The sequence below is a fragment of the Orcinus orca genome, chromosome X (assembly GCF_937001465.1).
Source record: "Orcinus orca chromosome X, mOrcOrc1.1, whole genome shotgun sequence".
Taxonomy (NCBI): Eukaryota; Metazoa; Chordata; class Mammalia; order Artiodactyla; family Delphinidae; genus Orcinus; species Orcinus orca.
In genome coordinates, this window is record NC_064580.1 from 83,532,140 (window position 1) to 83,547,848 (window position 15,709).

At 38.0% G+C, this 15,709-nt stretch overlaps 1 long non-coding RNA gene across 1 annotated transcript in view; it reads right to left on the bottom strand.

Annotated features, from left to right (window-relative positions):
- Positions 1-15,709, bottom strand: part of LOC117197991 (uncharacterized) — a 441,633-nt gene that overhangs the window by 28,270 nt on the left and 397,654 nt on the right. The window lies entirely within an intron of this gene.

Consider the following 15,709-nt stretch of genomic DNA (forward strand, 5'->3'; position numbering starts at 1 on the left):
GGAAATGTAAACTGATACAGCCACTATGGAGAACAGTATGGAGGTTCCTTAAAAAACTAAAAACAGAATTACCATATGAACCAGCAATCCCACCATTGGGCATATACCCAGAGAAAACCACAATTCAAAAAGATACATGCACCCCAATGTTCACTGAAGCACTATTTACAATAGCCAGGTCATGGAAGTAACCTAAATGCCCATTTACAGGCAAATGGATAAACAAGATGTGGGTGGAGCTTCAAGATGGTGGAAGAGTAAGACACGGAGATCACCTTCCTCCCCACAAATACATCAGAAATACATCTACAAGTGGAACAACTCCTACAGGACACTTACTGAACGCTGGCAGAAGACCTCAGACCTCCCAAAAGGCAAGAAACTCCCCACGTACCTGGGTAGGGCAAAAGAAAAATCAAAAAACAGACACAGAAGAGTAGGGACGGGACCTGCACCAGTGGGAAGGAGCTGTGAAGGAGGAGAGGTTTCCACACGCTGGGAAGCCCCTTCGCAGGTGGAGACAACTGGTGGCCAAGGCGGGGAGCTGCGGAGCCACAGAGGAGAGCACAGCAACCGGGGTGCGGATCGCAAAGCAGAGAGATTCTCGCACAGAGGATCGGTGCCAACCAGCACTCACCAGCCCGAGAGACTTGTCTGCCCTCCCACTGGGACGGGTGGGGGCTGGGAGCTGAGGCTTGGGCTTCGGTCGGATCACAGGGAGAGGACTGGGCTTGGCTGCGTGAACACAGCCTGAAGGGGGCTAGTGCGCCACAGCTAGCCGGGAGAGAGTCCGGGAAAAGGTCTGGAGCTGCTGAAGCGGCAAGAGACTTTTTCTTGCCTCTTTGTTTCCTGGTGCACGAGGAGAGGGGATTAAGAGCGCTGCTTAAAGGAGTTCCAGAGACAGGCGCGAGCCGCGGCTATAGCGCAGACCCAAGAGATGGGTCGGAGACGCTAAGGCTGCTGCTGCAGCCACCAAGAAGCCTGTGCACTAGCACAGGTCACTATCCACAACTCCCCTCCTGGGAGACTGTGCAGCCCGCCATAGCCAGGGTCCCGTGATCTAGGGACAACTTCCCAGGGAGAACGTACGGGGTGCCTCAGGCTGGTGCAACGTCACGCCGGCCTCTGCTGCTGCAGGCTCACCCAGAATCCGTACCCATCCCTACCCCTGGCCTGAGTGAGCCAGAGCCTCCAAATCAGCTGCTCCTTTAACCCCGTCCTGTTTGAGCAAAGAACAGACACCCTCATGCGACCTACAGGCAGAGGCGGGTCCAAATCCAAAGCTGAACCCCTGGAGCTGTGTGAAAAAAGAGAAAGGGAAATCTCTCCCAGCAGCCTCAGGAGCAGCAGATTAAATCTCCATAATCAACTTCATGTACCCTGCATATGTGGAATACATGAATAGATAATGAATCATCCCAAATTGAAGAGGTGGACTTTGGGAGCAACGATATACATACTATTTCCCCTTTTTCTCTTTTTGTGAGTGTGTATGTGTATACTTCTGTGTGAGATTTCGACTGTATAGTTTTGCTTTTACCATTTGTCCTAGGGTTCTCTCTGTCTGTTTTTTGTTATTTTCTATTACTTAAAAAATTCTTTTTCTTAATAATTATTTTTTATTTTAATAACTATTTTATTTTATCTTCTTCTTTCTTTCTTTCTTTCTTTTTTTTCTCCCTTTTATTCTGAGCCATGTGGAGGAGAGGCTCTTGGTGCTCCAGCCAGGTGTAAGGACTGTGCCACTGAGGTGGGAAAGCAAAGTTCAGGACACTGGACCACAAGAGACCTCCCAGCTCCACGTAATATCAAATGGCAAAAATCACCCAGATACCTCCATCTCAATGCCAAGACCCAGCTCCTCTCAATGACCAGCAAGCTACAGTGCAGGACACCCTATGCCAAAAAACTAGTAAGATAGGAACACAACCTCCCCCATTAGCACAGAGGCTACCTAAAGTCACAGTAAGGCCACAGACACCCCAAAACACACCACCGGATGCAGTCCTGCCCACCAGAAAGACAAGATCCAGCCTCATCCAACAGAACACAGGCACTAGTCCCCTCCACCAGGAAGCATACACAACCCACTGAACCAACCTTACCCACTGTGGACAGACACCAAAAACAATGGGAACTACAAACCTGAAGCCTGCAAAAAGGAGACCCCAAACACAGTAAGATAAGCAAAATGAGAAGACAGAAAAACACACAGCAGATGAAGGAGCAAGATAAAAATGCACCAGACCTAACAAATGAAGAGGAAAGAGGCAGTCTACCTGAAAAAGAATTCAGAATAATGATAGTAAAGATGATCCAAAATCTTGGAAATAGAATGGAGAAAATAAAAGAAACGTTTAACAAGGACCTAGAAGAACTAGAGAGCAAACATAGATGAACAACACAATAAATGAAATTAAAAATTCTCTACAAGAGATCAACAGCAGAATAACTGAGGCAGAAGAACGGATAAGTAACCTGGAAGATAAAATAGTAGAAATAACTACTGCAGAGCAGAATAAAGAGAAAAGAATGAAAAGAATAGAGAACAGTCTCAGAGACCTCTGGAACAAAATTAAACGCACCAACATTCAAATTACAGGTGTCGCAGAAGAAGAAGAGAACAAGAAAGGGACTGAGAAAATATTTGAAGAGATTGTAGTTGAAAACTTCCCTAATATGGGAAAGGAAATAGTTAATCAAGTCCAGGAAGCACATAGAAACCCATACAGGATACTTCCAAGGAGAAACACACCAAGACACATTTTAATCAAACTATCAAAAATTAAATACAAAGAACAAATATTAAAAGCAGCAAGGGAAAAACAAGTAACACATAAGGGAATCCCCATAAGGTTAACAGCTAATATTTCAGCAGAAAGTCTGCAAGCCAGAAGGGAGTGCCAGGTCATATTTAAAGTGATGAAAGAGAAAAACCTACATCCAATTTAGTCTACTCAGAAAGGATCTCATTCAGATTTGACAGACAAATTAAAAGCTTTACAGACAAACAAAACCTAAGAGAATTCAGAACCATGAAACCACCTTTACAACAAATGCTAAAGGAACTTCTCTTGGCAGGAAACACAAGAGAAGGAAAAGACCTACAATAATAAACCCAAAACATTAAGAAAATGGTAATAGGAACATACATATCCACAGCAGTCGGAATGGCCATCATCAAAAAATCCAGAAACAGTGAATGCTGGAGAGGGTGTCGAGAAAAGGGAACACTCTTGCACTGTTTGTGGGAATGTAAATTGACATAGCCACGATGGAGAACAGTATGGAGGTCCTTAAAAAACTAAAAATAGAACTACCATATGACCCAGCAATCTCACTACAGGGCATATACCCTGAGAAAACAATATTTCAAAAAGAGTCATGTACCAAAATGTTCATTGCAGCTCTATTTACAATAGCAAGGACATGGAAGCCACCTAAGTGTCCATCAACAGATGAATGGATAAAGAAGATGTGGCACATATATACAATGGAATATTACTCAGCCATAAAAAGAAACGAAATTGAGTTATTTGTAGTGAGGTGGATGGACTTAGAGTCTGTCATACAGAGTGAAGTAACTCAGAAAGAGAAAAACGAATACCATATGCTAACACACATATATATAGAATCTAAGAAAAAATAAAAAAAGGTCAGGAAGAAACTATGGGTAAGATGGGAATAAAGACACAGACCTACTACAGAATGGACTTGAGGATATGGGGAGGGGTAAGGGTAAGCTGGTACAAAGTGAGACAGTGGCATGGACATATATACACTACCAAACGTAAAATAGATAGGTAGTGGGAAGCAGCCACATAGTACAGGGAGATCAGCTTGGTTCTTTGTGACAACCTAGAGGGGTGGGATAGTGAGCGTGGGAGGGATGGAGATGCAAGAGGGAAGAGATATGGGAACATATCTCACCAATATTCACCAACAGACAGATTCACTTGTTACAAAGCAGAAACTAACACACCACTGTAAAGCAATTATACTCCAATAAAGATGTTAGAAAAAAACATAAATATTGATAATTACCTTAAACATGAATGGATTAAATGCTTCAACCAAAAGACATAGACTGGCTGAATGGATACAAAAACAAGACCCATATATGTGCTATCTACAGGAGACCCACTTCAGACATAGGGACAGATACAGATTGAAAGTGAGGATATGGAAAAAGATATTCCATGCAAATGGAATCAAAAGAAAGCTGGAGTAGCAGTTCTCATATCAGACAAAATAGACTTTAAAACAAAGACTATTACAAGAGACAAAGAAGGACACTACATAATGATCAAGGGATCAATCCAAGAAGAAGATATAACAATTGTAAATATTTATGCACCCAACCTCAATACAGAAGGCAAATACTAACAGCCATAAGAGGGGAAATCTACAGTAACACAATCATAGTAGGGGACTTTAACACCCCACTTTCACCAATAGACAGGTCTTCCAAAATGAAAATAAATAAGGAAACACAAGCTTTAAATGATACATTAAACAAGATGGATTTAATTGATATTTATAGGACATTCCATCCAAAAATAAGAGAATACACATTCTTCTCAAGTGATCATGGAATATTCTCCAAGATATATCATATTTTCGGTCACAAATCAAGCTTTGGTAAATGTAAGAAATGTGAAATCGTATCAAGCATCTTTTCCGACCACAACGGTATGAGAGTAGATATCAATTATAGGAAGAAATCTGAAAGAAATACAAACACATGGAGGCTAAATGACACACTACTTAATAACCAAGAGATCACTATAGAAATCAAAGAAGAAATCAAAAAATACCTAGAAACAAATGACAATGAAAACACAATGACTCAAAACCTATGGGATGCAGCAAAAGCAGTTCTAAGAGGGAAGTTTATAGCTATACAAGCCACCTTAAGAAACTAGAAACATCTCAAATAAACAACTTAACCTTACACCTAAGCAGAAGGAAAGAAATCAGAAAGATCAGATCAGAAATAAATGAAAAAGAAATGAGGAAACAATAGCAAAGACCAATAAAACTAAAAGCTGGTTCTTTGAGGAGATAAACAAAATTGATAAACCATTAGCCAAACTTATCAAGAAAAAAAGGGAGAAGACTCAAATCAATAGAATTAGAAATGAAACAGGAGAAGTAATAACTGACACTGCAGAAATACAAAAGATCATGAGAGATTACTACAAGCAACTCTATGCCAATAAAATGGACAACCTGAAAGAAATGGACAAATTCTTAGAAATGCACAACCTGCCAAGACTGATCAGGAAGAAACAGAAAATATGAACAGACCAATCACAAGCACTGAAATTGAAACTGTGATTAAAAATCTTCCAACAAACAAAAGCCCAGGACCAGATGGCTTCACAGGCGAATTCTATCAAACATTTAGAGAAGAGCTAACACCTATCCTTCTCAAACTCTTCCAAAATATAGCAGAGGGAGGAACACTCCCAAACTCATTCTACAAGGCCACCATCACTCTGATATGAAAACCAGACAAAGACGTCACAAAGAAAAAAAAAAACTACAGGCCAATATCACTGATGAACATATGTGGAAAAATCCTCAACAAAATACTAGCAAACAGAATTCAACAGCACATTAAAAGGATCATACATTATGATCAAATGGGGTTTATCACAGGAATGCAGGGATTCTTCAATATAGGCAAATCAATCAACCTGATATACCATATTAACAAATTGAAGGAGGAAAACCATATGATCATCTCAATAGATGCAGAAAAAGCTTTCAACAAAATCCAACACCCATTTATGATAAATACCCTCCAGAAAGTAGACATATAGGGAACTTTCCTCAACATAATAAAGGCCATATATGACAAACCTACAGCCAACATAATCCTCAAAGGTGAAAAACTGAAACCATTTCCACTAAGATCAGGAACAAGACAAGGGTGCCCACTCTCACCACTATTATTCAACATAGTTTTGGAAGTTCTAGCCACAGCAATCAGAGAACAAAAAGAAATAAAAGGAATCCAAATCATAAAAGAAGAAGTAGAGCTGTCACTGTTTGCCGATGACATGATACTATACATAGAGATTCCTAAAGATGCTACCAGAAAACTACTAGAGCTAATCAATGAATTTGGTAAAGTAGCAGGATACAAAATTAATGCACAGAAATCTCTTGCATTCCTATACACTAATGATGAAAAATCTGAAAGTGAAACTAAGAAAACACTCCCATTTACCATTACAACAAACGAGTAGAATATCTAGGAATAAACCTACCTAAGGAGACAAAAGCCCTGTGTGCAGAAAATTATAAGACACTGATAAAAGAAATTAAGGATGATACAAATAGATGGAGAGGTATACCATGTTCTTGGATTGGAAGAATCAACATTGTGAAAATGGCTCTACTACCCAAAGCGATCTACAGATTCAATGCAATCCCTATCAAACTACCACTGGCATTTTTCACAGAACTAGAACAAAAAATTTCACAATTTGTATGGAAACACAAATGACCCCGAATAGCCAAAGCAATATTGAGAAAGAAAAACGGAGCTGGAGGAATCAGGCTCCCTGACTTCATACTATACTACAAAGCTACAGTAATCAAGACAGTATGGTACTGACACAGAAACAGAAATATAGATTGATGGAACAGGATAGAAAGCCCAGAGATAAACCCACATATATATGGTCACCTTATCTTTGATAAAGGAGGCAGGAATGTACAGTGGAGAAAAGACAGCCTCTTCAATAAGTGGTGCTGGGAAAACTGGACAGCTACATGCAAAAGAATGAAATTACGACACTCCCTAACACCCTACACAAAAATAAACTCAAAATGGATTAAAGACCTAAATGTAATGTCAGACACTGTCAAACTCTTAGAGGAAAACATACGCAGAACCCTCTATGACATAAATCACAGCAAGATCCTTTTTGACCCACCTCCTAGAGAAATGGAAATAAAAATAAACAAATGGGACCTAATGAAACTTAAAAGCTTTTGCACAGCAAGTAAACCATAAACAAGACAAAAAGACAATCCTCAGAATGGGAGAAAATATTTTCATATGAAGCAACTGACAAAGGATTAATCTCCAAAACATACAAGCAACTTATGAAGCTTAATATCAAAAAAACAAAAAATCCAGTCCAAAACTGGGCAGAAGACCTAAATAGACATTTCTCCAAGGGAGATATACAGATTGCCAACAAACACATGAAAGAATGCTCAACATCATTAATCATTAGAGAAATGCAAATCAAAACTACAATGAGATATCATCTCACACTGGTCAGAATAGCCATCATCAAAAAATCTGGAAACAATAAATGCTGGAGAGGGTGTGGAGAAAAGGGAACCCTCTTGCACTGTTGGTGGGAATGTAAATTGATACAGCCACTACGGAGAACAGTATGGAGGTCCTTAAAAAACTAAAAATAGAACTACCATATGACCCAGCAATCCCACTACTGGGCATATACCCTGGGAAAACCATAATTCAAAAAGAGTCACGTACCAAAATGTTCATTTCAGCTGTATTTACAATAGCCAGGACATGGAAGCAACCTAAGTGTCCATCAACAGGTGAATGGATAAAGAAGATGTGGCACATATATACAATGGAATATTACTCAGCCATAAAAAGGCACGAAAGTGAGTTATTTGTAGTGAGGTGGATGGACCTAGAGACTGTCATACAGAGTGAAGTAAGTCAGAAAGAGAAAAACAAATACCGTATGCTAACACATATATATGGAATCTAAAAAAAAAAAAAAAAGAAAGAAAGAAAGAAAATGGTCAGAAGAACCTAGGAGCAAGATGGAATAAAGATGCAGACCTACTATAGAATGGACTTGAGGATGTGGGGGGGGAAGGGTAAGCTGGGAGAAAGTGACAGAGTGGCATGGACATATATACACTACCAAAATAGAGAGCCAGTCGAAAGCAGCCACATAGCACAGGGAGATCAGCTCGGTGATTTGTGACCACCTGGAGGGATGGGATAGGGACGATGGGAGGGAGGGAGATGCAAAAGGGAAGAGATATGGGGACATATGTGTCGGTATAACTGATTCACTTTGTTATAAAGCAGAAACTGACACACCATTGTAAAGCAATTATACTCTAATAAAGATGTAAAAACAAAACAAAACAAACAAAAAAGAAGATGTGGTACATATATACAATGGAATATTACTCAGCCGTAAAAAGGAACGAAATTGGGTCATCTGCAGAGACGCAGATTGATCTAGAGACTGTCATACAGAGTGAAGTAAGTCAGAAAGAGAATAACAAATACCGTATATTAATGCATATATGTGGAACCTAGAAAAATGGTATAGATGAACCGGTTTGCAGAGCAGAAGTTGAGACACAGATGTAGAGAACAAACGTATGGACACCAAGTGGGGAAAGCCATGGGGTGGGGTGGGGGGTGTATGTGATGAATTGGGTGACTGGGATTGACATGTATACACTGATGTGTATAAAATTGATGACTAATAAGAACCTGCTGTATAAAAAAATAAATAAAATGAAATTCAAAAATTAAAAATAAAATCTGGACTGCTGGATTATAACAAAAAGTTGAAAAAATAAAGCAAAAAAAAAAAAAAAAAACTATCCACAGGTGTCCATGCTGGTAAATATAAGTAACTGCATAGGGGTTTTTTTGTTTGTTTTAATGAGTAAGGTTGAATAGAAATCTCTTATGTAGAAGTGCAAATAATTGATGTGGACACTCAGCCAAAAAAAAAAAAATTTAATGATGCTAGTGAGACAACCAATTTTTCAGAAATTGGATGAAATAGCTTTTGGCCCGATGTAAAAAAAAAATGGAGGGGAAGCAGGGATAGATATGATCCAACTGAAAAATGATCACTTCCCTTGTTGAGATAAGCAGTTGTCAGGGACATTAAACAAACATATATACCTTAACAAAATTGTGAAACATACATTAACTTAAATAGGCACTCATGTGAATTGCAATAGTAAAAAATGTGCACTTAGTAAGGTGCTAATAAGATCAAAAGGATGTCTTGATTTATTTTTACCATTTTTAAAAAGCTTCCTGTACTCACTGACTCTCTTGATGACAGAAAGTAGAGAACTGACTGAAATCAGCAGACTGCTGGTGAAGAACAGTAAAATGTTTCAGATGGAGATGACACCTTGGGAGAATGGACACTGAATACATTTTTGAGAGGAAAGAGAAGAAAATTTACAGAAATTCCCAAATGGTCACAAACTTCATGCCAAGGTTATTCACAACATTTACTTATTAAAAATATGTTTCCTTCTTTTTGTTTTCTTACTTTACTACTAAAACTATTTACCTGTATGTCTCAATTCTAAGATAAATAAAATTTGTGCTTATTATGAAAACATATTAGTCAGCTCAGGCTGCCATAATTAAATACCAGACTTGGTGGCTTAAAGAACAGAAATTTATTTTCTCACAGTTCTGGAGGCTGGAAGTCCAAGTTGAGGGTGCCAGCATAGTCAGGTTGTGGTGAGAGCCTTTTTTCTGCCTTCTCAATGTATCCTCACATGGAAACTAATCCTATCACGAGGGCCTCACCCTCATGATCTCATCTAAACCTAATTATCTCCCAAAGGCCCTATCTCATTGGAGTTAAGACTTCAACATATGAATTGGGGGTGGCAGAATGACACAATTCAGTCTGTACCAGAAAAAAATGTTACCAGTTATAGTATATTCTTCTCCTAAGACTTCTATTATAATAAATATTAAGAAAAAATTATATGTGTGCCTATATTTCTTCATGTCAGCTTAATTTAAAGATGGAGTCAGGAGAGATCATTGCTAATCAAATGAAACAAATGAATATCAAAGTCTTAAAAGGTTTTATATCTTGTTATCTAAGGAAATGATCCTCTAAGAAGCAGGTTAGCAAACATGAGGTTCTCGGACATGACTAGAGCAGGTATTGGCAGTGGAACCATTAAAAAGTGTTACTCTGAGCAGGCTTAGCAATCCATCTCATCTCAGCTGGGCTGTATTAAGAGGTTTACTGAAGCATTGTGATTTCTTCAGATTGCAGTTTTAATGAGCCAGTCATTTCATTTTTATCTTAATTCAGCAGTTTAACTCACTAATTGTTCCAGTACAATGATCAGTGGAAAGCTGAAGGAGTTTGCGATCTACAAGCTTTTGACATATGCATACATTTTCATCATAGAAATTTCTCTTACTTCCAGCTTGGGTGCTGCAAAAACATCTTTTAAGAACAGAATAATGACTCAAATTAATTAGATCAAGATTTCATCATTCCCAATATCACAGGGTGATTGTCTCATTTTGTATTTAAAAATTATTTGGCTAAGATTAAATATCTAGAGACTTTGTTAACCCTGAGGTTGAAATACTTAGTTCAAAGAAACTTTGATCCCTTAATTATTCCCATAATATTGTACATTAAAGGGAATTATATTTATCATTAGCCAAGAAAATTAATCTAGTAAAACTACTGATGTGCATCTCGATTACGATACATTTGAAGAAACTGTTTTCCTTGCTATATTAAATGTCTATCTCTAAAAACAAGTGAAGTTGATTAGTGAGTGTGTGGAAAGCAAATATTTCTAAAGATGATTCATACTAGGTAAGGCTGTCCTCTTAGGATTACTTAATTTGAAAAGAGGGCATGAAGCCCTAGCCAATACATCCAGCAAGAGAGATGTTATTTGAGCAAAGTCACCATGTGACAGTAGGTAGGTCCATGGTTCTCCTTGCATTTTCAGAAAACTTTGACACTTTAATCTGATTTTCCATGGTGAATGCTATGTTCTGTCAATTTTAACACTAACACTTCATTTATAAAATAATAAGTTCTTTATCTACAAAACAGAAACAGACTCACAGATATAGAGAAGAGACTTGTGGTTGACAAGGGGGGAGGGATGGATTAGGAGTTTGGGAAAAGGAGATGCAAACTGTTATATACAGAATGGATAAACACCAAGGTCCTACTGTATAGCACAAGGAACTATATTCAATATCCTATGATTAAACCATAATGGAAAAGAATCTGAAAAAGAATATATATATATATATATAACTGAATCACTTTGCTGTACAGCAGAAATTAACACAACATTGTAAATCAATTATACTTCAAGAAACTAAAAAACAAATGAAAATAATAATAAGTTCTTTGGGTGGAGGGGGAAAAAAACCCTAAATCTTAAAAACCAATATAATTTATGGAGGCATCTTTAAGTAAAGAGCCTGAAACCCCACTCTGAAGCACAGAGACAATTAGTAGTAAAATGGAGTCTGTGCAGAGAAAGTCTTGTTTAATTAAAGATTCTGCCTCCACTGATGGATGTAATCTCTATAGGTGAAAAATAAGACTGAAATTGAATTTGTTGACTTGGATCATATTGTTCACTTTTCCAAATGGCTGGTTTGGCTCTGTTATATGCAACTGATACATCTGGGAGTCAGAATTATGTCAAGCAAGAAACAATTGAAATCTTTCAAATGAATCATTACCTCACTTTGCAACCTAGATAAAATGACAAATATGTATTCTGCTATGGTTCCATAGAACTATAACACTATAATGTCATTTTACCCCAAAATGAAAACTGTTGAACCAGTAACAACATTTAAACAAATGCTGACCCCCTTCACAAGTATCTTAGCTTCAAAAACAAGGTCTTGTTTTGTTTTTGTTTAAATAAAGCATTTATTTCAGCAGATCTGGACATACGACTGGTAGCCCTCTTCTTGTCTCCTTCAGATTATGTATTCCTCCTATTCATCAAATATAGTACATTGTAGTAAAAATGGCAAAGGTTTTTAAAAGGAGACTAATCAAGTGTATCAAAGCAGAAAATCAGGGCTTCCCTGGTGGTGCAGTGGTTGAGAGTCCGCCTGCCGATGCAGGGGACACGGGTTCGTGCCCCGGTTTGGGAGGATCCCACATGCCGCGGAGCGGCTGGGCCCGTGAGCCATGGCCGCTGGGCCTGCGCGTCCGGAGCCTGTGCTCCGCAGCGGGAGAGGCCACAGCAGTGAGAGGCCCGCGTACCGCAAAAAAAAAAAAAAAAAAAAAAAACAGAAAATCAGCAGATTTGCTTTAATGCTACCTGTGTAGTATGCTAACTGAATTCTACTGATTAATAAACATGCACTTTGACCCACAGGAAATCAAACTGGGTCTTAATGTCAGGTAGAAGTCCTAAATGAAATTGAATAAAAATTATATAGACTAAAGCTCTCAACAGAATGCCGTTTTTTTGTTTTTGTTTTTGTTTTTTTGTGGTACGCAGGCCTCTCACTGTTGTGGCCTCTCCCGTTGTGGAGCACAGGCTCCGGACGCTCAGGCTCAGCGGCCATGGCTCATGGTCCTAGCCGCTCCGTGGCACGTGGGATCCTCCCGGACCGGGGCACAAACCCGTGTCCCCTGCATCAGCAGGCGGACTCCCAACCACTGCGCCACCAGGGAAGCCCCAGAATGCCATGTTTTTGTAATTGTCTGTTTGGATGAAAGCTTACCCATTAGACTGGAAAGCATGGACCGTATCATTTATTTTTTGTATCCCTTATTTATTTTGTATACAATACAAATATTTTGAATTTAATTATTTTGCATACCTTATTTTTTTAACATAATGTCTGGTTCATCATGAAATATTTAACACATGTTTTTTAACTGAATGGCTTAATAGATCCAAAACAACTGGTGGAGAAAATAAAATTTTAGTTAAACCTGGGTTATGCATGTGTTGGATTATACGTTTTAAAATTACAGTGTTTACCAACTGGATCATGTATAGTAGAATCAGATGTTTGTTGATGAAGTATTTGATTGAACTTCCAGGGGCACTGTGGCTATGTCAACCCTCCAAATGATAGAGCCATAATGGAATATTTTTCAACACGTCAGTTTGATCTAATCGGCTACGCTATCTACATGGCAGCAGAATGGACATAGACCCAGAAGTATCAGTCTCTCTGTAGGCATCACCAGAGTGACAGAACACAGCTGATTCTTTTCACTGAAAGAGATGGGCAGAACCATTCACTAACGTCCCTGCTCCTGAATATAAGGTCACTTGAAACAGGCAGATCAGCTGTACACACACATATTACTTGGGCCTAGGGGGTAATCTGAACTTCTGCTATAGGCAAATGCTTGTCTTTTCTGTGTCTAGTAACTAGGGAGGATGTAACATTTTAAGAAAAGTGAGACAAAGTTAATGATTGTGGTGTGGATACTACAAATAACAAGAATCAGTGAAAATATTATTTAAATCCTTGTTTTTTTTGTTTTTTTTTTTTTTTGCAGTACGTGGGCCTCTCACTGTTGTGGCCTCTCCCGTTGTGGAGCACAGGCTCAGCGGCCATGGCTCACGGGCCCAGCCGCTCTGAGGCACGTGGGATCTTCCCGGATCGGGGCACGAACACATGTCCCCTGCATTGGCAGGCGGACTCTTAACCACTGCGCCACCAGGGAAGCCCCAATCCTTGGTATTTTTTAATGCATTTGTATCATCACTGTTTGAAATGCTAACTTAACTATTTAGATGTAAAGAAGCCATAATTCATGCTTCCATCTTTCAGATAATTACCCATTAAACGTGATATTTCAGAATGATACTGCTCAGCAGAAGAGTATCAAAGGCTTTCCTAAAATTTTGGCATGATAACACTTGTCCTGAGAAGTGATATTTAATGAGATCTCTTACCACTTTGCCATTTATCAAAGTAAAGATCATAGAACTAGAAAGGACCCTAAAAGCTCCTTATCTTCAGGCACTATGCAAACTTTATAAGGTGAAGTAACTAAAGCCCAGAAAAGTTGATACTTGTTCCATATATTAAAATGTATAAGTGGTAGAAAGAAAAGATGGACTAGAATATATGTGTGTATGTGTTGTAAATGTTTATTATTATTATTAAAACTATTTGCATCCCTCTTGTCCAAGATTAAGTGGCTAATGAAGAAAAGACACTGGTTACTCTGTATTTTTCCCTACTCTCATGCCTAGTAGTAACTTTTCAACTATCCCCAGGACATCTGGATTTCATAAGAGGCAAAAAGCTTAGCTCAATTTAAATTTCAGACCAAACAACACCATTGAAATAATTTTGCTATCAACATCTCAATACTGATTCAACATATTGCGGTTCTTCCAAGGTCATATTTCTGTACCTCATTGGAATAATATGTGTAGGAATCCATCATTCTCATTATCATATAAGCAAGGCACTCTGCTCATAACCTTTCTTCTTCTATGTGTACAATAAAGCCAAAGAACTAAGTCTAGCATTCTGAACAAATAAAACTAAATAAGCACACGAATCAAGCTTGTCTACTTAATAGTGCAGTTGGGTAGCTTACCTAAAATTCTCTTTCGGTGGCTAATCTTCAAAAAATGTCCCTCTGCCTAAGAGCTCATGATTTAGGCAATGAGTCATGGCAATCTGAACTAATTTATAGAAAATGATACCAATATTCGCAAATAGTTTTTTCTCTTGCCACCCCCATCACTCAAACCAGTCTAGTTTACATCGTACATATTAAAATTTTAGATGACCGTAAAGGAAATTCTTGCTCTGAGTCTGGGTTATCAATAGGTACCTAATGCAAACTGACTTTGCTTTGTAAATATATAGAGCCATCAATAATTCCTCTGCCACTCACATAGATGTAACTTAGGAATCCACTTCATTTCTCAAAATTCAATCTGTGTTGAATAGCATCAAATTTCCTGAGTGCCAAATTATTGAATTATCTAACAGTTCTTATTTTCTAACTATTAACATCTTTTAGCATTAGATGCTACAGTAAAGTCACAGGACTTTCTTTTATCTTTCAACCTTTTATGCTAAAATGAGTCATTTCAGGAAACCTAAGTCCCTACCCTAATTATATTATAAATCCAAGTCTAATTAAACATTGCACCTTAAAATAAGCATAAGTTTTAATCAGGATTAATAGCCATAAAAGAATACATTTCTGTAATAGATGATGAATATCCCATTGTATATAGAGATATTAGTAATTTCTGATACAGAGGCCTACAAGGGTACATTGGGAACATTGAAAGATCTCCCTTAAACAGAGGACTCATGCCAAATGCATATTCCTGGCTTGCAAACTTTCAGTTCAATATGATCTAACATATTTTTATGTGCTTAGTCTGCATGACATAAATAACCACATGCTGATATCCACCTTGTAATTACATGAGAACTTGAGCCCCCTATGGAAACTATAAGTTGATTACTATCAACTATACCATAACTGAGATTAGATTTCTTCTAATTTCTTCTCAAATGGGGGAGAAAAGTTCCCAGATTTATGGTCCTCAGGAACCTTGCTCCTTTTGTGCAATGTCTTTCTTGATTAGCTTAGCAAAATGAACACAGTGACATATACAAAATGCAGTGAAATTACTAACTTGTTCCTTGTGTAGTACTTAAGGCAATCGCCAAAATTCCCTGTAGCAATTAACAAGTACAAGTATAAAAGAAAGGGATGGAGGAAGGGAAAATGAATTAAAATCATAATTAATATTAAATTTAATTTCTATCTTGTATCTGTTCACATGCCTTAATATAATATATGACTGAGGAATTAATACAAGTTCATCAAATGTTAAAAGTTCTTATGAAATAATTTTATCTGTGCTGGCTAAGGTTACATTTGGTAAATTATGCCAAACA